Genomic DNA, 25,673 nt, shown 5'->3' on the forward strand with positions numbered 1-25,673 from the left:
CCAGATGATCTCAAGCTCTCAGGGCGGTAGAGTTCTGCCGTGAGCTCTACCTCCTGCCCTGTCTTAAACCCTTCCCATCTTAGCTCTTACTTGCTTTAGCATTTTACCAGCCTACTTCCTGGTCTGTGAGCCTCAAACCACACAGAAGCATACATCCTTCCCCCTCCCCACAGCGACACGCAAACACAGGCATAATGCCCTTGTACTCCCATTCAACACACCTAGGATTCTGCCCTCTCCAAAGTTATCCCCCATCTAAAACTGTATTCTTGATACATAATACCAGAATGCTCCCCTTCATCCACACCTAAAACTCCTACCCTACATCTAAAACCTTCTGTTCTCCTATGTGTACCCTGAGCCCTTTGACTCATCTCACTACATTTCCATTGCTTTGGAACACCTCTTTTCTCACATCTGGAGTTATGTACCCTACTCCTAGAACATTTTCTTCTCCCTCTATTATATCCACAACTGGCCTTACACCATCCAGAGTCCCCATCTCAAATTCCAAATTCATAACACTTGGAATACTACCATTCTGAGCCAGGCAGCTCAGAATTCTGAGCCCCCACTATCTGCCTGCCTCCCACCCTTAGCAATGACTCCTGTAGACCTTCAACATCCCTCCTCTGCCCTAGGGCAAAAGTGCTTTCAGGCTCAAGAGTTCTATGGCCTGAGTGAATGAGATATACCTATAGGAACATATCAGGACTCATTTCTAACATATCTGACTCCATTCCTTCTCCCCTATGCATTAGGTAAATATTTGCTAATCCTGAGCTTGGTTCATGGAGCATTTTAGGCAGGCTGAGGGTTGGGCACATGCTGGGGAGATCTTAGCTCCTGGCTGCCAGGAGGAGAGATGAGAGGGGATCAGAGTATAGGCCAGGACAAGACTATTTCCAGCTTCCTGGCCTTGGGAACTGAATGGGTATCTCACTCACTCTGGCCACAGACTCCTATATTCTAACAAATTTGAATTCTTAAATATGGTAATCTATGAGAAAGCAAAAGGGATTGGAATGCTTTTACTCAGAGAGAGAAACCAAATGGAGTTAGGGGGTGATATCAACACAAGTTTCAGTCTTCTGAAAGCCAGAGGATGAGCGGTGAGTGCCAGTTGCAATGTGCTCTTGAAGAAATGAATTACTGTGAAAGGGAGTGAGGCAAGGAGGAATTTCCAATGTGGTTCATAGATAGAGATGGAAGAGGTTGATCCCTGAGACAGGTTCAATTGATGAGACAGACATAATCTACCAGTAACTATGTTTCCAGCAAATTCTTGTTGAGCATCCATCATTGTTGGACCTAGTGTGAATAGGGTAGAAAGATGAGACTATCATAATCCTGCTCCAGAACTGAGAGAGAAGGACAGAGAATCTGTAGGGGGATGGCTGGGGTAGGGAGTTGCGGACCTGTGTGGGGCCCAGGGATGCACTGGTCAGTAAAGGCTCCAGGGAAGAGAGCCTTTTGAGCTGGGTGTAGAAGAATGTGGAGTTTGCTAAACAGAGGAGTGAAGGGAGTAAGGCAGGAGGTACAGCACAGACAAACACATAAAGGAAGGACGTGGTTGGCAAGAGTTCATGGTAAAGAGTTAGATTTGACTTTTAAGTACAATGGGGAGCCTTCTGGCTTGTGTGGAGAGTTGATTAGCAGGTGTGATGTGGAGACAGGAGACCCAGGAGAAGCTGTGGCTATGATTTAGAGCTAAGGGTCTGCTCAAAGACACAGTGGTAGGATGGGGGAAGAGTGAATGAACACCCTTATGAACTAGCAGACTGTGGGGGGAGGGCAGATGGAAGGGGTGATGACTCAGAGGCCTCTAGTTAAGGCAACCAAGGGGACAGATTATACTCAGCATCTAGCAAAAGAAAATGAATGAAATTAGCCAGGCTTCATACTGACCAAGTTCACACTCCCTCCCCCATCCACATCTCAGCATCTCTCTCAAATCTAGTGATACTCATGAACAGGGTGCCCAAGGGGCAGGGGCCTCAACCCTCCCCTAACTTCCCAGAAGGAAAATTTTAGATGGAATTGCCCAGAGTACAAGAATCAGCTACATACCTTAGGAAGTGAGAGGCCTGATTCTATTTATGCTGCAACAGGTTTTTAAAAGATCTTTCACTTAAGAAAGAAAATAATAAAAGGTGTGAGTCTTGGGAAAGATTGCATAGAAGTGAAACGATAGGAGAGACCATCTCACCTTTGAGCCTGATGATACTTCAGCACCACGGACAGCAGCACACCAGGGAAGGTGCCAAAAAATGTAGTCGTGAGACACAATGGGGCTTGAAGATATCTGTGAACCACCTACAGTTATATGCAAATGTAGCAGATTGAGTCATTAAGAATTCAATACTGTAGGTGCTTTAATATTATTCTATCCATCCTTAGGAGAAGATAACCTTGATAGCAGGAAGCTTACTCTGCCACCATGCAGGAGGGGAAAAACTAACTGCTGCATTGCTGTACCACTCACAAACTGCCCCCCGACCCCAAGTAACAGAAAGCAAGTTCTTTTGCCATTCTAGGTTTTGAATATGACTCCTGGGATCACCAGATCATTTAAGAAGGAAAAGGGGAGTGTGCATTGGAACTGAGAAGGCCAAAGCAACCTGACACCTGAGTATTTCTGAGCCTCTGAAGCTTTTGAAGAGAACAGCATTTCAGGGTTCTTGGGAAGGAAGGGTGTATGGACCTGAGCCCATTTCCAGGAAAAGGAATCCCAGTGGGCTGGCTGTTTAGAGGGCAGTGAGGACTAGCCACTGAATGGCAAGGTGACGGTCCCTGTGGGACCAGCTGGCAGGGAGAAGTAGGGACTCTGTTAGAGCCATGAACCTTGGAATGGATTATACAATCAAGGCTGAGCAAGACGGAACAGGGAGGGGTGACTTCCTCCACCCAGCAAACAACAGTGCCTGGCTTGCCGTTGCAGGATTCTGTAAGCCTGAGGCATTTGGCATTTGTTCAGACTGAAGCTTGGGAGGAGTCTTGAAAGTTACTGATATTGGTTGGAGAATGCTGAAGCCAGGTTTAATTTGTTTGAAACGAATACAGAAATGTGGTGTTATATATACCTTGAACATTGTGGAATAATTATACTTTAATTTATTCATTCATTTCCTCAACAAATATTGAATGCCTATGATGTGTGCCTTGCACTAGGTGTGGCCTTGAGGATAACTAAGGAGCAAAAATTAACAGTCTCTATCCCCCTGACGCTTATCATCTAATGAGGGAGACAGACATTAGTTATATAATAACACAAATAAAAGGAAAACTTCAAGCCAAAGTAACATTTCTGATAAGGAAAGTTATCCAAAGTCATGCTAGAAGAATGCATGGGGTGGTGGTGGGGTGTTACCTGGTTTGTAGGTAAGGGAGGTCCTTGAGGAAATGATGCTTGAGTTGAGAGCTGAGGAATAAGCTGGAGTCAGAAGAGGAGCAGGGAAGAAAGAGCTCCAAGAAGGACCAGCTCCTGAAAAGTCTTGAGGAGAGAGAAATTTCAGAGAGGAGAGGAGACTTAAAGGTGGCCCAGTGAGGCTGGGATGGGAAGTGGAAAGGCGGATGGGGAAAATGGTACTGGAGAGTCAAGTAGAGACCAAACTTTTTGGGCCCTTGTCAGGCACAGAAAGAACTTTGCAATTAGCACAAGACCATTGAGGAGCTATTGAAAGGTTTTGAGCAAGGAAGGAGGGCCCTGGAATCACAGTCAGATTTGTGACTGTAAACCAGTTCACTGGTTTATCCTGGGTTCCCCTCAAAAGCAGGACCTGAGGTAAAGACTCATGGGCAGGCAGTTTTTCTAGAAAGTGATCCCAGGTATCACTGAAGGACCAGGGAGAGCAAAAGAGGTAAAGAGAAAAAGCCAATACAAATATACATTACTGAGTTGTTCCCTGCCATATAAAACCAGAGCTTATCTCATTGAAACTTTCTCAGAAGGACATGGAATACTTCTCAGAATTTTCCACATGATGGGCCACAGAGAGAAGCATTTCTACATCAACTCCCATCTCCCTATGGGCCCAGCAGTGTTGACGCTCCCCTGCCATGCTTCCAGGCTGCACATGCCCTGTGCAGTGAAGATCTCTGCCGGTGTTTCACACTAGGCATCAGAGAAGCCCTAGTGTAGTAAGCAAAGAAATCACACATCACGTACTTGAGCTCAGACACTCTCAGGGGAAACTTTCCTGGAAATGTTCATTGCAATGGTGGCTGGGACCAGAGAGAGGCTGAGAGGATAGTCAGCAGGCAGCTGGAGCTTCTGATACCTTCCTTTGGTCACAGAATCTATTTTGGGTGACGGAGAAGGGTGGCATGGACCACAAAGGTGGTGGTCCTGCAAATAGAAGTGAGCTGGGGAGAAGAGAGGTTGGAAGACCCAGGCTACAGTTTAGAGACTGTCTGATGGGCTGGCAGTGGAAGGGTATGGGGGGAAAGTGCAAGCAAAAATGCCTCATGTGTTTTCAGCCTGAGAAACTGAGTGGATGGTAGAAATCCTGTTAAAAGAATCTTACAAAGGCAAGTGAAAAGGAGGGGCCAATGAAGGAGGAAATGACATGGAAGCCAAGAGAATAAGCAGCTTCAAAGACAGTGGTTAACCACTGAGTAAGATGGGGTGGCAGGCTAAGTTATGCTCCCCACCACCACCACCAAATATGTCCACACTCTAATCTCTGGAACCTGTGAATGTTACCTTACACTGAAAAGAAAGAAAAAAAAAAAAAAAAAAAGGAGGGGATTGCACTTTGCAGATGCGACTGAATCCAGGATCTTGAGATGGGTTGATTATCCTAGATTATTTAGGTGGGACCTAAATGCACGTATCCTCATAAGAGCGAAGCAGAGGGAGACTTGACACAGACAGAAGAGGAGGCAACGTGGCCAGGGAGGCTGAGATTGGGGTGCCACGGCCACGATCCAGGGAACGCCAGCAACCACCAGACACTGTAAGAGGCAAGGAAGTAGCTCTCCCCTAGAGCCTCTAGAGAGGGTATGGCCCTGCTGACATATTGATTTGGGCCCAGAGAAATTGATTTCAGACTACTGGCCTCTAGAACTGAGAGAGGATGTATTTCTAGCATTTTAATCCACCAAGATGGTAGTCATTTGTTACAGCAGCCACAAGAAGCTAACACAGACTTGTATAGAAAAATGATCACTGAATTTGGAAACATGGAGGTCATTGGGGGATGGACGAGCAGGCTTGGATGTGGGGAATGAAGGAAAGGGAAGGATCAAGATCGGTACCTTAATTTTTGGCTTAAGAAAGTAAGTGAGTAGGTAACATTGCCACTTACTGAGATGGGGAGCAGGATCAAAAGTTCTGTTTTGACTATGTTAGGCCTGAGAGCAGTACAGACATTCCTACTGCTAAGAACAGTACGAGTAGATGAAATCAATCCCAGTTGCTCCTGCAGGACCTTGCAAAAGGCAGGGAGACAATGCCTCCTAGTTCACACATAGAATGAGAACCAGAAAAGATGCTTTAGCCCTCATCCAGTGCATAGTGTGTGAGCATGCCCATGACCAGAGAATTCTTCGCTACGCCAGAATGAGTGCCAGCTCATGCCTGTGGTGTCCCCAGGCACTCCAGAAATAGCAGTTAGTGCCAGGGAGTCGCAATGAATGCAAGGCAAGTTAAGTTGATGCTGTGGAAGTAGGAATGGATGCCAGGAAGAGAGATAATATAGGCAGGAGGGATTAGCAACATGTTCCAAAGGGATAACATTGGTATATTGAGGGAGGAAGATGAATGCAGGCAGTGACTGTGTGTGCCAGGGGAATCACATGGCGTGCGGCAGAACCATAGGGGCCAAGGATTAAACATGTTGTGGGCCGTATGCTGTTGGACTAGCCATTCTTTAGCAGGAATGAGATCCGACTGCCAGCGCCAGGTAGGGGCCTGCCAGCACTCAGGCTCCAAGAGCCCAGGGCTGCTGCAATTTTGCCTTACACCTGAGTCCTCCTCTTCAAGGGAAGCTGGAATGGAAAGGACCCTCCTCCTGTCTCTGGAACCATTGCCATGTACAAGTAGAACAGTCTCCTATTAAAATGATCCGCCGTCCCAGGAACCCACTACCGGAAGTCTCAGGAGGTTCAGGGCCAGAGGCTGTAAGGCCCCAGGAATATGCACTCCTGAGCAGCCTCCCACAGGCTATACTTGTTTGTAACCCTTCCCCTCCACTAGGCATACCTGGGATGGGGCGTATTGCTTGCTCATATCCACCTTCAGGAACCAGTAAGGAGAGCAACATGAAAGGGAGACCAGATGGCCGTAAAACTGCCATCAGGCCCTGAGAAATTACTGAGTTCCAACTGTGGGTCTGGGCCTCAGCTGGGAGCTGAGAAGGTCAGTGTGTGCCAGGAATGGAAACCAGCATATTACACAGCACAGGCCGAGGGAGACAGGGCGGTGTGGCGAGTGTGCCAGCAGCCAACAGCCTCCATGGTGATTTCACACCTGCCTTTTCCTTTCCTCTATATGGCAGGTATGCTGAGCAGGAATTCTCCATATGCTCGTTCTATAGATAAGAACACTAAAGCTCAGGAAAAGGAAGTGACCTGCCCAAGGTGACTGGTTCTTGATTCCTACTCCTCCCCCTGGTCCTGCACTCTTCTCTGTATAGTTTGCTGCCTCTGGAGAAAAATCAGACAAGAACACTGGCCCTGGTCTCTCCCCCAGGCTCCAAAGTTTTGCAAAGTCCTCTACTGGTACTTCTTAAATTTTAAAAACTAGACTCGAATTCAGTGGTCTCGGGTGAGCCCTGAGATTCGCACTTTTAAGAAGCTCCCAAGTGATGCTCATGCTGCTGATCCTTGGATCCCACTCTGAGTATCCAGGCTCCATTCCAATTTACCAATCCTAGTCTATCTACCTCATCTCAAACGCATTCTGTCTTGGGACCTGAAGCTTGATAGGGAAGGTCAGAGGTAATTAAGCCTGCCATATCTGAGCCCATCGCTTCCGATCTCAACCTGTCTTGTGGAAAAGCCTCACACGTTGTCTCTGAGACTGCTCTGACCCCTGTCTTGTCTCCATTAAGACCCAATTCTCAAATTTTCCTTAATTCTGATGCAAGGGGGAAAGATCTGGGTGCAAAAAGACACGATTTCTAGGATTTGATCTGCCATAACCTCACTCAGTCAAATTATTCATCAGTTCATTTTCTACTCATCCACCCACTCACCGCATAGACATTGACTCAGTGTCTCTAGAATGCTTTCCTTCCCTGGGCATTGGTGTATCCCCATCAATAAAATAAGGTTGTGAGCTTGAGCCAATGGTCTCCACCCTGGCTGTATATCAGAATTACCCAGGGAGCTGATTGATTCTATTGAGATATGATTTACACATACTAAGATTCACCGATTTTACGTATACAATTTGATGGACCTTGGCAAATATATACAGTCATGTAGCCACCACTACAATCAACATATAACATTTCCATCCCTCAAAAAAACTCCCTCATAACCTCTTACAGTCAAACATCCACCTCCAACCCCTGGTCCCTGATAACCATTGCTCAGCTTTCTGACATTATAATTTTAAACTTTCTGACATTTCCTATCAGTGAAATCATACAAAATTACTCTTGTGGGTCTGATTTAACCCACCAGAATGCATTTGAGATTTATCCATGTTGTTGTGTCTTTTTTTTTTTATTTATTCATCATAGTCACAGACTGAGAGAGAGAGAGGCAGAGACACAGGCAGAGGGAGAAGCAGGCTCCATGCAGGGAGCCTGACGTGGGATTCGATCCTGGGTCTCCAGGATTGCACCCTGGGCCAAAGGCAGGCGCCAAACCGCTGCGCCACCCAGGGATCCCATGTTGTTGTGTCTTTTGTATTGCTGACCAATACTTCATTGTATGGATATACTACAGTTTGTTTATCCATTTATCAGTTGATGGACACCTGGGTTGCTTCCATTTGACCATTATGAACAAAACTGTTATGACTATTCAAGTAAATTCTTCCTATAAATATGTTTTCCTTGGGTAAATATCTTGGAGTGGGGTTGCTAGTTAGGCTGGGTGTATGTTTAGCTTACAAGTAACTGTAAACCGGCTCCTCCAAAGTAGCTGTGCCATCTTACATTCCCATCAGCAGTGAATGAGAGTTCTAGTTCCACATTCTTGTCAACATTGGATATTGGCAGACTGTATCATTTTAGCTATTCTAGTGAGTACGTAGAAGTATCTCGTTATGGTGTGAGTTGTATTTCTCTGATGAGTAATGACACTAAGCATCTTTTCATGTGTTTATTTTCCATTCTTTTATCTTTGCTAAAGAATCTATTCAACTCTTTACCCATGTTTTATTGAATAATTTAACTTTTTATTATGAAGTTGTAAGAGTTTGTTATAAATTCTGGATACATATTTTTCTCCCAGTCTATAGCATGCCTTTTTATTTTATCATTAAATTTTGAAGAACAAAGGATTTTTTTAAACTTGGAATAAGTCCACATTATTAACTTTTATTTTATGGTTTGTGCTGTTTTTTAATCAGAGATTTAAATTTCTAATAAACCCAAGGTCATAGTGATTTTCTCCTGTGTTTTGTCATAAAAGTTTAGAGCTTTAGCTCACACGTCTTCAGGCTTATGATCCATCTTGAGTGACTTCTTTTGTGTGGTGTGTAATATAAATCGAGATTCATTTTTTGCCCAAGAACATCTAATTGCTTCAGTATCATCTGTTGAGAAGATTATTCTCTCCCCACTAGATTACCCTAGCACATTCATCAAAAATCGATTGACCATATATGTTTGGGTCTATTTCTGGACTCCATTGAGCTAAATACCTATAATTATGCCAATGCAAGGCTGTCTTGTTATAATCTAATAGTAAGTAGGTCCTGAAATCTAGTATAGCAAGATTTCCAAGTAATCTGGTACAGTAAAGTCTCCAAGTTTGTTTTGCTTTTCAAAATTGTTTTGGCTATTCTAGATCCTTTGTATTTCCATATAAATTTTCGAATGGGCTTATCAATTTCTCCAGATACCCATATAGGATTTTGATAGCAAGTGCACCAAATCTTTTAACACTGTTGAGTCTTCTGATTCATGAACATAGTATGTCTCTCCCTTTGTTTAGATCATTTTTAATTTCTCTGAGCAGTGTTTTATAGTTTTTAGTGTACAGGAATAGCACATATTTTATTAAATTGACTTCAAAGTATTTCATATTTTTCATGCTATCATAGTGACATTTTATTTGAATTTTCATCTATTCACATTTAGTATACAGGCTTTTAAAATTTGAACCTTGAATCTTGTTACCTTGCTAACCTCACTAATCAATTCTAGTAGCCTTTTTTAATTGAACCCTTAGCATTTTCTATATAGGCCAATGGTCATATTATTTGCAAAAAAATATAGGTTTAATTTTTTTCTAATATATAAACCTTCTAATTTCTTTTTCTTGTCTGTTTCACTGGCCTAAGACCTCTATTACATTGTTCCACTGCAATGATGAGAGTGGGAATTCTTACCTTGTTTCCAATATTAGGGATAAACATTCAGTCTTTTGCCATCAAGTGTCATGTTAACTGTCGATTTTTCATAGATGCTCTTTCTTAGGTGTGGAAGTTCCCTTATATTCCTAGTGTACTGAATTTCTTTTGTTTTGTTTTTAAATCATGAATGAGTATTAAATTTTCTCAACATTTTTTTTCTCTATTAAGGTAATCATGTGTTGTTGTTTTTTTAACTCTTTTAAGCTGGTGAAATACATTAATTTTTGAATGTTAAGACAGCCTTGCATTCTTGAGATAAACTACACTTGGTCATGATACAACAAATTTTTCAGATATTGTAGATTCAATTGACTAATATTTTTTTAAGGTATTTTGCTTTTTATTGACATGGGATGTTGGGCTGACTGTGACTTTCCTTTCTTACAATATCTTTGGTTTTGGTATTAGAGTAATGTTTACATAATAAAAGGAATTGGGAAGTGTTCCCTCCTCTTCTATTTTCTGAAAGATTTTCTGTAGAACTGGTTTGTTCTAATAACTATTTTGTCCTTAAATGTCTGATATAATTAATCAATTGAGTCATCTGAAGCCCAGGAATTTTCTTTAAGGGAATGCTTTTAACTATAGAATCAATTAAAAAAGCAGATACAATCTCTAAAATCAGAACAAGACAAGAATGTCCACTTCTATCACTTCTTTTTAAACATTGTACTGGAGGTTCTAGCCAGAGGAATTAGGTCATATAAAGAAATAAAAGGCATCCAGATTGGAAAAGAAGATGTAAAACTATCTCTATTTACAGATGACATGATTGCATATACAGAAAACACTAAAGAACACACACACACACAGACACACAAACAATTAAAATTGGTGAATGACTTTAGCAAAGACAAAAGACACAAGACTCATATACACAAATCAACTGTATTTCTGTATAACAGCAAATAATAACCAGAAAATGAAATTAGGAAAACAATTCCATGTATATTAATATATATAAAAAAATACTTAGGACTAAGCCTAGCCAAAGAAATGCAATACTTGTTTGCTCACCAAAAATGACAAAACATTATTGAAAGAAATTAAAGAAGACCTAATTAATGGAAAGACATCCCACGTTCATGAATCAGAAGACTTGATTGTTGTTAGGATGGCAATACTCCCAAAATTGATCTGCAGATTCAATGCAATTTCTGTCAAAATTCAAACTGTTTTGGTTTTTATTTACAGAGATAGACAAGCTGATCCTAAAGTTATTATAGAAATGTAAGAGACCCAGAATAATCAGGACAAAGTTGATAAAAAGGAACAAAATTGGAGGACTCACACTTCCTGATTTCAAAACTTACTATGAAGCTACCATCAAGACAGTGTAGTACTGGCATAAGGCTAGACATATAGATCAGTGAAATGTAATGGAGAGTTCAGAAATAAGCCCATACATCTATGGCCAGTTGATTTCCAACAATGGTGTAAATATCATTCAATGGGAAAAGTATAGCCTTTTTAAACGGTACTGGGACACCCAGATATCCACATGCAAAATAATGAATGTACCCCGTCTTGTGCCATAAGCAAAAATTAATCCAAAATGCATCAAAGACCTAAATGTGAGAGCTAAAACTCTAACACTTTTTGAAGGAAACATAGTTGTGAATTTTCTTGCTCTTAGTTTAGGCAATAGTTTCTTAGATATGACTCCAAACGTACAAACAACCAAAGATAAAATAAATTGAACTTCCTCAGAATGAGAAACTTTTGTGCATCAGAAGACACTATCAAGAAGGTGAAAAAATAATCCATAGAATGGAAGGATGTATTTATATATCTGACAAGGGCCTATAATTGGGGAAATATAAAGAACTATTACTACTCAATGATAGAAAAAAAAGATCTAATTTTTAAAATAATCAAAGGATTTGAATAGACATCACTCTAAAGACATACATGTGGTCAATAAGCATGTGAAAATATACTCAACATTATTAGTAATTAGAGAAATGCAGATCTAAACCACAATGAGATACCATATCACACTCACTAGCATGGCTATTTTTTTAAAAAAAGAAAAACATACCTTGGTAAAGATGTAGATAAATTGGAAGCCTGGTACATTGTGGGTGGGGATGTTTAAAATGGTACAGCCTCCATTGAAATAGTTTGGCAGTTCCTCAAAAAGTTAAAAATGGGTTGCCATTTGAATTCCACTTTTAGGTATATAACTAAGAGACATAAAAATATACATTCACACAAAAACTTATAAAGGAATTTTCATAGAAACATTATTCACAATGGCCAAAAAGTGGAAACAATCTAAATGTCTATTAACAAAATGTAGTATGTCTATACAAGGGAATTTTTTTAGCCATGAAAAGGAATAAAGTATTGATACATTGTAAAACTTGGATGAATCCTGAAAACTTGTGCTAAGTGAAAGAAACCAGACACAAAAGTTATATATTGTACAGTTCCACTTATATGGAGTGTTCAGTATAGGCAACTCCATAGAGATGAAAAGTAGATAAGTAGTGTCAGGGAGTGGGGAAAGGAGGAAATAAGGAGTGATTACTAGTGGGCACAGGGTTTCTTTTTAGGGTGATGAAATGTTCAGAAATTGGATAGAGGTGATAGTGACACAACCTTGTGAATATGCTAATAACCACTGAATCATATACTTTAAGATAGTGAATTTTGTGTTACATTAAATTTTATGTTATATAAATTATATCTCAACTTAAAAATAGGTAAAAGGCTATCCAGAATTTTTATTTCTTCTGAAGTGAGCTTTGGTAGTTTGTACATTTCAAGCATTTTCTCTATTTTATCTAGGTTGTCAAATTTATTGGCCAGAGTTTGTCTATAATATTCTCATATTACCCTCTCAATATCTATAGTATCTCTGATGGTCTCCCTTTTGTTCTGTATTTTGATAATTTGCTTCTTCTTTTAACTGCTCCTCTTTTTTTTTCCATGATAGTATTTGTCTTTATATATATATATATTTTTTTTTTTTAAAGAACCAGCTTTAGAACTCTCTTTCACTCATACATCACCATCTTTCTACCTTTTTTAAAATAAAAATTTTATTTGAGAGAGAGAGAAGAGTAAGAGAGCACAAGCAAGGGGAGTGACAGATGGAGAGAAAGAAGTAGACTCCCAGCTGAGCAGGGAACCCAATGCGGGGCTCAATCCTAAGACCCTGGGATCATAACCTGAGCCAAAGGCAGATGTTTAACTGGCTGAGCCACACAGGCACCCCACCATCTTTCTACTTTTAAAAATTTCTATTGTCTTTACTATTTCTTTTCTCTTGGTAGCTTTTAATGTTCTCTTCTTTTTCTAGTTTCTTGAAATAAAACGTAATATATTGATTTAAGACCTTTCTTCCTATTCCAATACAACCATTTAATGCTATAAATTTCCCTCTAAGCACTGCTTGAGATGCGCCCTATGCATCTTAAAATATATCGTTTTCATTTTCAACCAATGCAAAATATATTCTGATTTCCCTTGTGATTTCTTATATGGTCCATCGCTTATTTAAAGATATTTTATGTAATTACCACATATTGGGAACTTTTCCGGATATCTTTCTGTTGTTGATTTCAAATTTATTTCTGTTGTGTTCAAAGAACATGCTCTGTTTGAGTCCAATCTTCTTGATTCCGTTTTATGATCCAGAATATGCTGCTTCTTGGTAAGTGTTCCATGAGCACTTGAGAAGAATATACATCCTGCTGCTGTTGAGTGGAGTGTTCCATAAATGTCAATTAGGTCAAGTTGATTGATAGTGTTGTTAACGTCTTTTCTATTCTTACTGATTTTTTGTGTGTGTACTTGTTCTGTCAATTACTGAGAGAGGGATGTTGAAATTTCCAACTATGACTGTAAATTTGTCTATCTCCTTTTTTAAGTTCTGTAAGTTTTTGTTTCATACATTTTGACCTCTATGCTCAGTGTGTACGTATTTAGGATTATAATGACCTTTTGATTAATTGACCTATTTATCATGATGAAATGTCTTTCTCCATCCCTGGTAATATTCCTTATTCTGAAGGTTACTTTGTGTAATTTAATCATACTAGATTTCTTTGGATTAAGTTTTCAGTTGTATATATTTGTTCATCTTTTTAGTTTTAACCTGTGTCTTCATATATAGAATAGGCTTTTTATAGATGATGTATAGTTGTGTTTTGCCTTTTTACCCTATTTTAAAAGTTCTGCCTTCTAACTGGAATGTTTAGATCATTTTATGTTCAATGTAATTATATATATTGCTGGTTTATACTTGCCATCCTGCTATTTGTTTCTCATTTATCTTATGGTTCTTTGTTGTTTTCATTCGCTTTAATTAGACTTGGGGTGTTTTTTATTTTATTTTTTTCTTTGTTGCTCTAGAGTCTGCATTATACATGTTAAATTTAACAGTCTACCCTTAAGTAATATTATACCACTTCATAGATACTGTAAAAACCTTACAATATATATTTCCATTTCTCTTCTTCCATTTTTGTAGATTGTCACCATACATGTTACTTCTACATAGGTTTTATTTTGTTTTTATAAGAGTAAGAGAGGAGGTAGAGAGGGAGAGAAATAATCTTAAGCAAGCTCCATGCCCAGTGTGGAATCCCATGTGGGGGTTGATCTCACTACCCTGAGCTCATGATTCGAGACAAAATTGAGTCAGATGCTTAACCAACTGAGCCAACTAGGCATCAAATTTCTACATAGGTTTTAAACCTTAAATGCACTATTATTATTTTATCTTGAAATAGTCAATTATAGGCCTATGAAAAGAGTAACAGTGACCACATTTACCCTCCCATTCAACACAATTTTTTTAAAAAAACAGACCCAATATGAGAAGCAATACTTCCATTTATTTATTACCATTAGTGTATTTATTTTTTACTGAGGTAAAATTCACATATCACAGAATTAGCCATTATAAAGTGTACAGTTTAGTGGCATTTAGAGTGTGCACAATGTCATATAACGACCAATTCTCTAGTTTCAATACTTTATCATAGGTACCCAAAACTAATATAATAATGTATGTTAATTATATTGGAATTAAGAAAGTAAAAATTAAAAAAAAAATTATTCTAAGAAAAAAGCCAGATGCTAAAGGTTATATAATTGAATGATTCCTTTATATGATATATCCAGAATTGGCAAATCTACAAATACAGAAAGCATACTAGTGGTTACCAGGGGATGAGGAGTGGGGGCTATGATCATTTAAATGTGTGGGTGATTATGGTTTTTATGATGAAGAAACAGCACTTTTAAAGACACCAGACATCAAGCAATAAAGGAGAATAATCTCTGAGAAATGAAATGAACCAAGCCAACCCTGCAATTGCTGTGGCTTATTTCCTTGAAAGAGTTTTCAGGTCTTGGTACAGGAAGGGAGAATCCAGGTGGAGCCTAGTGGATTCTTTGAATGGAGGAGACAAAGACAAGCATCCAGTGAGATGAAGGCAGCTAGAATTCTCAAGTCAGAATAGTAAAGAGAATAAAATATTGCACAGAGAGAGAACCCTGAGATATGCAGAGGTGGCCCCTTACATGTTCCGAGAGTCCTGAGCAGTATATGTATGCATGCATATTTCACAATATGAAAAGATTAGAGAATAGTGCCCAAAGTCACACAGAGCCAGAGTTAGTGCCTCTTCCCAGGTGCCAGACTGGAAAAACTGATAATTCATGGGTAGAATACTCAGGAAGCTTTTACCTTAGTAAAAGGGAATAATAATTAGCCCTCATTGGAATGTGACTTCAGATCTGCCTACCAAATCATAAAAGAAAGATTCAAAAGGATCAAACTCTTTCCAAGTATTTTAGCTGCATAGTCTCAGAAAAAAATAACATTATTGGAATATAAAAATATCCAGGACTTAACACTTAACTTAAAATTCATAATGTCTGGGACCACCATCAAACATCGCTAGGTAGAAAAAAAAATTACTAAGCACATACAAAAGCAGAAAAACACAATCCATATTGAAGAGAGTAATCAACTAACTGAAACAGACCTAGAATTGACAACAGATGTTACGATTAGCAGACAAGGACATTAAAAAAATATATATATATATAAAATATATATATTATATATTATAACCATATCCCATATATTCAAAAAAGTTAAGTAGATCTACGAATCATAGTTTGTTAAAAATGGAATATGAAGAAATTAAGACTACAGTATCTGAGATGAAAAATGTCAGTGTCTGAGATGAGATTAACGACAGGTTAGGCACAGTAGAAGAAATAATAGTGAATTTGAAAGCATAGCAATAGAAACCATCCAAAATGAAAACTATAAAAAATAGCAAGAGTATTATTGAACTGTGGAACTTCAGGCAGCCTAATATATAAGTAACTGGAAACCACAAAGAAGAGGAGAAATAGGGGTGGAGGGAACAGAAAATATATCTGAAGATATAATAGCCAAAAAAAAAAGAAAAATCAAATGTGATGAAAAATATTGAGCCACAAATCCAAGAAACCTAATGAATTCCAAGAACATAAAGAAAACAAAAAAACAAGATATATTTTAATCAAATTGCTCAAAACTGATGATAAAGAAGACATCTTAAAAATAGCCAAAAGGAAAAAAAAACACTTTAAATACAGAGGAAAAAAGACAAAGATAATATTGTAGATCTATCACCAGAATACTGAAAGCAAAAAGGCACTGGAATACAACTTTTAAATTGCTGGAAAAAATTATCAACTTAGAATTCTGTGCCCAGTGAAAATACCTTTTAAAAAGGAAAGCAAAATGAAGATGTTTGCACACGTGCAAAATGGTCTAAACACCCTAATTAAATGGCAGAAATCATCAATTTGAATGAAAAAGCAAAATCCAGTTATATGCTGCCTATAAGAAATGCACCTTAACTATAAAGACATAATTAGATCAAAAGTAAAAGGATGGGAAAAGATACAACATGCTAACATGAAACAAGAGAAAGCTAGAGTGGCTATTTTAATATCAGACAAAGAAAATTTCAGAGCAAAAAGAAAACCCTCTCTGTACTATCTTCTCAATTTTTCTGTAAAAATAAAGTCTAATTTTAAAAAAGGGACAGTATTTTTGACATGACAGCATGTTCAACAGTATTTGATAGTATATCAGAATTTGTGGGATGCTACTAAAGCAGTACTTGGGAAGTATATAACAATAAATGCCCGTGTTGGAAAAGGATAAAGTTCTCAAGTTAATGAATTCAAAACTAGAAAAAGAAGAGCAAGTAAACCCCAAAGTAGGCAGAAAAAAGAAAATAATAAAGATCAAAGTGTAAATTAATGAAACAAACAAACAAAAACGGAAAAAGAATAGAAAAATTTGATGAAACCCAAAGTTGTTCTTTTGGATCGATGAAATTGCTAGATTCTAGCAAGACTAATCGGAAAAAAAAATAGATAATACATAAATGACCAATATCAATAACTTGAGAGGTGATATCACTACAAATTATATGACATAAAAAGGATAGTAAAGTAATGCTATTTTTAAAGATTTTATTTATTTATTTAAGAGAGAGCAAGAGAGCACAAGCAGGGAGTGGCAGAGGGAGAAAGAGAAGTAGTAGTCTCCACGCCGAGCAGGGAGCCTGACACAAGGCCCAGTCCCAGGATGCTGGGATCACGACTGGAGCTGAAGGCAGATGCTTAACTGACTGAGCCTCCCAGGCACCCTAAGGAATGCTATTTTTAAAACAACTGTATGACTATAAATTCAACAACTTAGATGAAATAGATAAATTCCTTCAAAGACACAAATCACTAAAGTTCACTCAAGAAGAAATTGATATCCTGGTCACCTTATATCTATGAAAGAAATGGAAAAATGAGATTTTCTTTTTTTTTTTAAGATTTTATTTATTTATTTGACAGAGAGAGAGAAAGTGAGTGAGAGAGAACAAAAGCAGGGGGAGGGGCAGAAGGAGAGGGAGAAGCAGACTCCCCACTGAGTAGGAAGCCTGATGCAGGGCTCAATCCCAGGATTCTGGGATCACAACCTGAGCCAAAGGCAGATGCTTAAGCAACTGCACCACCCAGGTGCCCCCCCAAAATGAGATTTTCTAAGAGTAACAAATAAATGAGAGCAGATATTTAAAAAGAAATTAACTCCAGGCCTAGATGGATTCACTGGTAAATTCTACAAGGCATTTATGGACAAGATAATGTCAATTCTATGGAAACCCTTCCACAAAATAAAGGGGGAATACTTATCAATTCTTTTTATGAGGCAAGCATTATCCTGATATCAAAATCAGAGACATTAGAATAAATGTAACCTATAGTCCAATACCCCCACGTCAATCAAAATAAAAATACCTTAACAAAATATTATTGAAATGAATCTAGCAACATATGGGAAAGGTAGTACACCATGACTAGTAGAGTTTATCCCCCAAATGTAAGGTCCTCTTAATACTCAAAAATCAATATATTTCACCAGCTTGATAGACTAAAAAAGAAAAATTATAAAATCTTAATTGATATAGAAAAAGTATTTTTGAAAATTGAATACTTATTCATGATTTCAAAAAGAAGACTCTCAGCACACTAGGAATAAATGGTAACTTCTTCAACCTGAAAAGTCATCTATAAAAAGCTGAAAACTAACATCTAATTTAATGGTCAAAAATTTAATGTTTCTCCCCTAATACTGGAAACAAGGCAAGAATTTTTAGTCTTGCCACTATTATTGAACATTGTAATGAAAGTCCTAGCCAGTGCAAGCAAGCAAGGGAGAAGAAAGGCATATAGATTGTAAAGATCATCTTCTTTACAGACGATCATGTCTAGGTAGAAAATCCTAAAAGATTTTTTTAAAAGACACTAGAATTAATAAATAACATGGTGACAGGATATAAAAAAATCTATTACATGTCTGCATACTGGGAATGAAAATTGCAAATTCAAATTTCTATTTTTATTTTATTTTTATTTCTAGACCTTTATTTGTCTGTGAAAAAGGAAAAAAAGGAATAAAATAGAGATGGCACATTTGACGCACACACACACACACACACACAAACCACTGAGAAAAACCATTACTCAGCCATTAGAAATGACGAATACTCACCATTTGCTTCAACGTGGATGGAACTGGAGGGTATTATGCTGAGTGAAGTAAGTCAGTTGGAGAAGGACAATCATCACATAGTTTCACTCATATGGGGAATATAAGAAATAGTGAAAGGGATTATAGGGGAAAGGAGAGAAAATGAGTGGGAAAAATCAGAGAGGGTGACAAAACATGAGAGACTCCTAACTCTGGGAAACGAACAAGGGGTAGTGGAAGGGGAGGTGGACACGGGGATGGGGTGACTGGGTGACGGGCACTGAGTGGGGCACTTGACGGGATGAGCATTGGGTGTTATACTATATGTTGGCAAATCGAACTCCAATAAAAAAATATACATATAAAAAATACTCTTAAGAGAATGAATAGACAAGACACAGACTTGGAGAAAATCTTTCCAAAGCATTTATCTAATAAAGAATTTGTATCCAGAAGAGTTAAAGAGATCTTGAAATTCAATAATATGAAAACAAACAATACAATGTTTAATTTGGAAAAAATATTTGTGAAATAGCTATTTCATTTAAGAAGATGTATGGATAGGAGATAAGCACATGAAAAAAATGTTCAAAATCATTTGTCTTTAGGGAAATGCAAATTAAAACTACAACTAAGTACTGCTACATGTTTACTAGAATGTCCAAAGTGTAAGACTGACTATATCAATTGTTGATGAGGATTTGGAGGAAGTGGGATGCTCATACATTGTGGATGGTAATGTAAAATGTACAACCATTTGGAAAAGACTTTGGCAGACTTTTGACAGTTAAACACATACTTCAGTTAGGCAAAGATTTACTAGACATGACACCAAAAGCATGACCCATAAAAAAACAAACTGATATATTGAACTTCATTAGAATTTGAAATGGTCATTCTTCAAAAAAATACTCTTAAGAGGATGAATATACAAAGTACAGTCTTGGAGAAAATATATCCCAGCCATTCCACTATTGAGTATTTACCCAAGACATTGCTTACGTCCATACAAAGACTTATACATAAATGTTTATAGCAGATTTGAATGTGGGTTCAAATCTTAAGCTTCATGATTCTGGGGGTATATAGTTTTCATCAACTTTGGAAAGTTTCTGGCCATTATTTGTTTTAAAAATATTCCACGGCATTTGTATTTTTTCTACTTTTTTTCCTCCCTGGGTGCTTCATTTTGTATTGTTTTATTGCTATGTCTTCCATACCATCTTTCTTTAGTAGCATCTACTCTGTGGTTAATCACATCTAGTATTATTTCAAATATTAAAAATACAGTGAAATTTCAGATATTGAATTTTCATTTCTATAACTTCCACTTGGAGATATATATAATTTCTTTTTTAAAAAAGATTTACCTATTCTAGAGAGTGCACGAGTGCAAGAGTGGGGGGAGGAGCAGAGGGAGAGGGAGAGAGAAACCCAAGCATACTCCATGGTGAGCGCAGAGCCTGATGTGGGGCTCAATCTCGCTACCCTGAGATCACAACCTGAGCCAAAACCAAGAGTCTGACGCTTAATTGACTATGCCACCCAGGCACCTCTATTTCTCTCTTCATAGCCATGTTTTCCTCTGTCTTCTTAAAGGTTATGCAACATATTCACAATAGCTATTTTAATATCCTTTTCCACTAATTTGTTCTCTCATTTCTGGTCTATTTCTAACGTTTGGTTTTTTCACCTGGGATGGATCATATTTCCTTGCTTTATTTAATATCTGGCAGAATTATGGCCTCCAAAAAGATTCCATGCTCTACTCCAAGGAGCTGTGGATATATTAACTTATATGGGAAAAGGTGCTTTGCAGATGTAATTAAGCTTACTAATTGCCTGACCTTAAAATAGGAAGATTATACTGGGTTATCTGAGTGAGCTCAACATCCCATGAGTCCTCAAAAGCAGAAGCAGAAGCGGAAGTCAGGGAGATTCGGAGCACGAGTAGAACTTAATGCACCATTGCTGGTTTGAAGACAGAGAGGGCCTCAGAAGACGAAGTGTGCGAAGCCTCAAGGAGCTGAGGGCAGCCCCTAGCTGACATGAAGCAGGGACCTCAGTCCTACAACCACTAGAACTCAGGTTAAGCTGGGAAGATATTCCCAAGCTCCAGAGAACTAAGCAAACTGACATTTTTATCTCAGTCATGTGAGACCATCAGCAGAGTACCCACTTCTGATCCCCAGATGGCATGAGAAAATAAGTGACTGCTATTTGAAGTCACTATGTTTGTGGTAATTTTGTTATGGCAGCAATAGAAAACTAACGCACCTGGTAATTTTTGGTTGGATGCCAGACATTGTTAATGGAACCTTGCTGGGGGCTGGATACTTATGTATTCCCATAAGTATTCCTAAATTATATTCTAGAACACAAGTAAGCTACTTGAAAATGGTGGAATCCTTTCAAGGGCTATTTTATCTCCTTTAGGGTAATTCCAGAGCACCCTTTATTCTAGTGTTAATTTAGCCCTACAACTAAGGGGATACCTTTCTGGGTACTCGAGCTGATGTCTTCTGTATTATAAGGATTTCCCACTCTGGATGGCGGGGGAAGGGGAGAACAATTCCCAGCCCCGTCTCAGCTCTGGAAATTGTTTGGTCCATTCCATTCTAGTGGTTCCTTTCCTGGTAACTTTCTGTCACAGGGACTCAGATGAGTTCTTAGCCAAAGACCCAAGGAGCCCTTGCCATGCCTGACAGCTTTCTTTGCAGGCCTCACCCCTCGAGTACTCTGCCCCACAAATTCTAGCCACCTTGGTCTCTCTGAACTTCAATTCCTGTTTCCTTAAGGTGGAATAGTAAGTTGATGAAATTGTCAGGCTCACCTTCTTTGTTTCCTCTCTCTAAGCAATTATAGTCCTGTCATGCCTGTTGTTCAAGGTCTGAAAACCATCATATCCTGCATTTTGTCCAGATTTCTAGTTGTTTAAGATGGAGAGGTAAATTCAGTTCCTATTATTCCCTTAGGCTAGAAACAGAAGTCCCTGGGGGAACGTTTTAAATATTGAAGGATGGATCCCATCCCTGGGTGCCCTGGGGGCAGGCCTGGGCATTTTTTTAAAAGCTCCTTTAGTCATTGTAATGTGCAACCACAATTGAGAACTGTTGACCTGGATGATCTATAAAAACACTTTTTAATACAAAGTATGCCATTTGGTAAGTACTTACCATGCATCAGGCATTCTTCTAGGGACTTACTTACTATCTCCTCTCATCTTCACAGCCACCCTGTGCAGCGGGCTTTCTTATCATTGTTCTACAGTTGAGGAGTCTGGGGCTCAGGGACCTGCCCCTAGTCACACCACCAGGAAGCAAAAGAGCAGGAAAAAGAAACCAGCCTGACTCCACAGGCTCTTCCCATCCCGTGGCACAGCTGTGCCTCCCTGATCAGACCATCGGATTCTGAATTGCCTCGTGTGGGGTTCTGTGCAGGTTGGACAGATCCACGGACACGCTTCCCTGGACAGAGGGTGGGTACTCCTCTTGACTTGCCAGTGGCCCTACTGAAAGGGCTGTGGGGTGAGGGAGCCCTTCTCGCCTTCTCCTCAGCTCAGAGCTCCTCCTGACATTTCAATTCCCATCTTTGTTCCTGCTTCAAGCTGCTGAGAAAAACAGTTGGCCTTTTGGACTCCGTACTCCCCAAAGATGGAGAAGCCTTGGTCATTATGAGGATGGCCCAGTGGGAGTGATTAGGGGCAGGTTGGCAAGCAGAATGGCTGGCTTGTGTCCTTCATTCTGCTCACACCTTGGGCCGGGGGGGCGGGGTTGGAGGTAGGGGGTCTCAATGTGACAGGAGAGGGGAGTTCTTTCAGGAGGAAGGCATAGAACCACAGGGTTCCTTAGAGACTCTTTGTCCAGTGCTTTCATTGTACCAATGGGGAAGCAACACCCAGAGAGGCAAAGGTAGGATCCCCAGGTCGTTCAGAGACCTGGGCAGGGCGTAGGGGGAGATAGCCAACCAAGTTCCCTAGCCACCAGCCCGACTCCTCCGAGGACCAGGGGTCTGCTGAGGGACTGTAGCCGCTCCTGGCATCCTTGCCAGTGAAAATTCAGCCTGGAAGGAAATGACCTGCCCAGGGTCCCTCCGCAGGCCAGATGTAGCAGTGCTCAGGGCTCTGCTGCTCAGAGTGCTGCTCTGAGGGGTGGAAGGGCTGCTTCATCTCGGCTTTCCCTCCCTTTCAGGGGCCTTGATTGAGCCATGTGGTTCCCTTGGAAACAGAGCTGCTTGTCTCCTGGGGTCAGCAGCACTTAATCTGCGATTACTGCAATTTTGAAGCTGGTGGGGGAAGGGACCTTGGACTCTCCCCACATTCCTACATCACCCTCTCTACCCGCTGCTTCATGAGAGCATGCACACTTTCCTTCGTTCTCACACTCAGGTTCCCCACATGTGGGGACACAGACACACACGCGCACACACAGGCATGCACACACACTTTCTCCCAAGCTCAGAGAGCTTTGAATCACTCTGTTTTCTAACCCCCAACCGAAAAAGAACAATCATGTCCCTACCAATTACCCTCTCCTTGTGCCCTGAGTTTGCCCAAGCACCAGAATGGGAACACCCTTTCCTTTCAAACTATCTCTACAGCATTACAATCAGATGAAGAGTGGGATGGGGGGAAGCAGGCCAGATGATCCATTTTCCTTGCCTCCCCACAGGAGATTTCAATGTCTGCAAGGAAAGTCAAGGGTGTGTTGGAGCATTACCGTGGACAATGAAATTTTAAATAATCTACATTATAATTCATCAGCATACACTCTGCTTCTGGTGAAGTCCTTTGAGGGCTGGCTTTCCTCTAATCCCCACTGTGGCTCCCTAGTACCCTGGCGCCTGATGGGTTTGTGCTGAATAAAGATATCCTGCACTTCAAGAGGGCAGAGATGAAAACTTCCTGAGCAAAGATGGATATGGTCCCACATCCCGTGCCCTGATTCCAACCCAGGAAAACAGTTGATATCAAACAAGAAATGGAGAGACTTCTAAAATATCAATTAAGTTTTACCAGAGACCCAGGGAGAGGATGGAAGGAGAGATATAGCTAACATCGAGAAACAAAAACTTTGAAGTGACCCTAGAGTTTGGAGGATCGTGCCCAGAATGAGGAGAGATTGAAGAGAAAAAAATTCACCGAAACAATAGAAAAACGAATGGAGGCGACAATAGGACTTTCGACCACATTCAGAGCCCAGAGTCACTAGAAGGTCTGGGTGGTGCCGAGTTCAACTAGGACAGAGAAAGAAGGAACCTTGAGTCCTGTCTGGGGTTCTTCTCCGTCAAAGACAATGGCCGGGAGCTTGCCACACGTGGTCTTGGTGAACACCTGAATGGTAGGGACAGCCAGAGACAAAGCAGCAATTTTTAAAAACTATAAAACAAATGCATGCACTTGGTATCAGTAAAGAAATTATAATCATATACAGAGATATAATACAAAGGTAAAATTTCTCTTCCCTTCTCCAAGCCCCCGTTGTACTCTCCAGAGATATTTGTAGTCTCTTACATATCCTTCAAGATACTTCCATAAATAAATATATATATATATTTCTATATGTGTGTGTGTATACATATATATGAGTGTGTGTGTGTATTTACACATTTTTACACAAATAGAATCATGCATCCAGACAGCTCTGCACCTTTCATTCATTTACTGTGTCAAAGCTCTTTCCCGATCAGCCCAGGAGGGTCTACTTCATCCTGTCTGATGGCTGAACAGTTCATTTTCTGGCTGTGTCCATGTGACCAGCTGCCTAGTGGCAAACCTTTGTTTCTATTGCTTTTACGATCTTGCAATAAATATCCTAGTACCTATGTGTTTGAGATATGTGATCAAATCCCTAAAGACGAAACCACAGGCATTTAAATTTTTGATAGGTATTATCAAACTGCCCTTTAAATAGATTGCAGTGATTTATGCACTGATTAACCATATATGTACGTGCCCATTTCTCCGTGTCCTTGCTGGCACTAGGTTTTATCAAATGTTGATTTTTGCTAATCTGATGTACAGATTTAGCCTTGTCCCTTTGCATTGTGTTAGATTAAGCATATTTTCATATGTTTATTGGCCTTTGGTATTTCTTGTTTCTATAGAATGTTTATTCATATCCTCTACTCATTTTCTACTCCTTTTTATTGATTTTTAAAAGCTGCTTGTATGATAGAAAAATTAGTTTTGTGTCATATTTGTGGCAAATGTATTCGTAATTGGTTTTTATTTTGGAGAGGTATTTTTTCATAGATATGATGTTTATATAGCCAAACACAAAGACGTTTTTTTCTTTACGGTGTTCAGGCAGCGAGCAGCTTTAAACAAGTTCGCCTGAGAGCATGAGAAAGTTATTTTTGAAGCTTCTAGAAGAACCAGCAGATAGGTTTCCAGAACCTGAAATGGAAATTCTTAACAAATCAGGGAAAACTAAAGACGGACAAAAGGAAGTCAATAAACATCCCAGTTTTCCAAAGAAAAGAAAGATTCCAGAAATGTTAGACAAATTAATTTTATGCTAGTTCCAACCGAACACTGGTCACTAAGCAGCTGATTTGGAAACAATTATCAAAAGGCACACAGGTATCAGGAACCAGCCTGGATTGGCCAGGAGAAGGTCATGCCTACACCCTCTCAGTGCCCACCTTTGTTGGGTCCGGGACAGATAAATCAGAGGACTGCTATATTCCTAGAATTTCTGGGTTCGAGGAGGACACTTGATAAAGACTCAGACTTCCCTGTGGATGATGCCAGCCAGATCCATAGCTGCTTGAACAACTATGTCCAAGGAGACTAATTAATGAATCAATATCAAATTGGAGGGCTCTCTAGAGGCTAGTGGGCTTTCTCTGAACTTGACCACGTCTTGTTTAATGCTCTTATCAGTGGCTTGGATAAAGGCACAGAAGGCTACTTATCAGATTTACAGAAGACATAGGCTAGGAGACAAAGCTAATACAATGGGATGTTGGAATCGAGATACAAAAAGATACCAGCAGCTTATAACCGGGTTAAGAGGGTAAATGTAAAATCCTGCACTTTGCGGGGAGGGGTATTGAATAAGCAGAGCTTGGGAGAAATACTGG

The 25,673-nt window shown here is 39.6% G+C and overlaps 1 long non-coding RNA gene across 1 annotated transcript; it reads left to right on the forward strand.

Annotated features, from left to right (window-relative positions):
• The first annotated feature begins 594 nt into the window (after positions 1 to 594).
• LOC144311827 (uncharacterized) lies at positions 595 to 24,061 on the forward strand. The gene is made up of 3 exons (XR_013377330.1): positions 595 to 1,112; positions 21,819 to 22,065; positions 23,258 to 24,061. It is a non-coding gene; the product is annotated as an uncharacterized LOC144311827 (long non-coding RNA).
• Positions 24,062 to 25,673: the final 1,612 nt, after the last annotated feature.

Source organism: Canis aureus, chromosome 4 (genome assembly GCF_053574225.1).
Source record: "Canis aureus isolate CA01 chromosome 4, VMU_Caureus_v.1.0, whole genome shotgun sequence".
In the NCBI taxonomy this organism is placed as follows: Eukaryota; Metazoa; Chordata; class Mammalia; order Carnivora; family Canidae; genus Canis; species Canis aureus.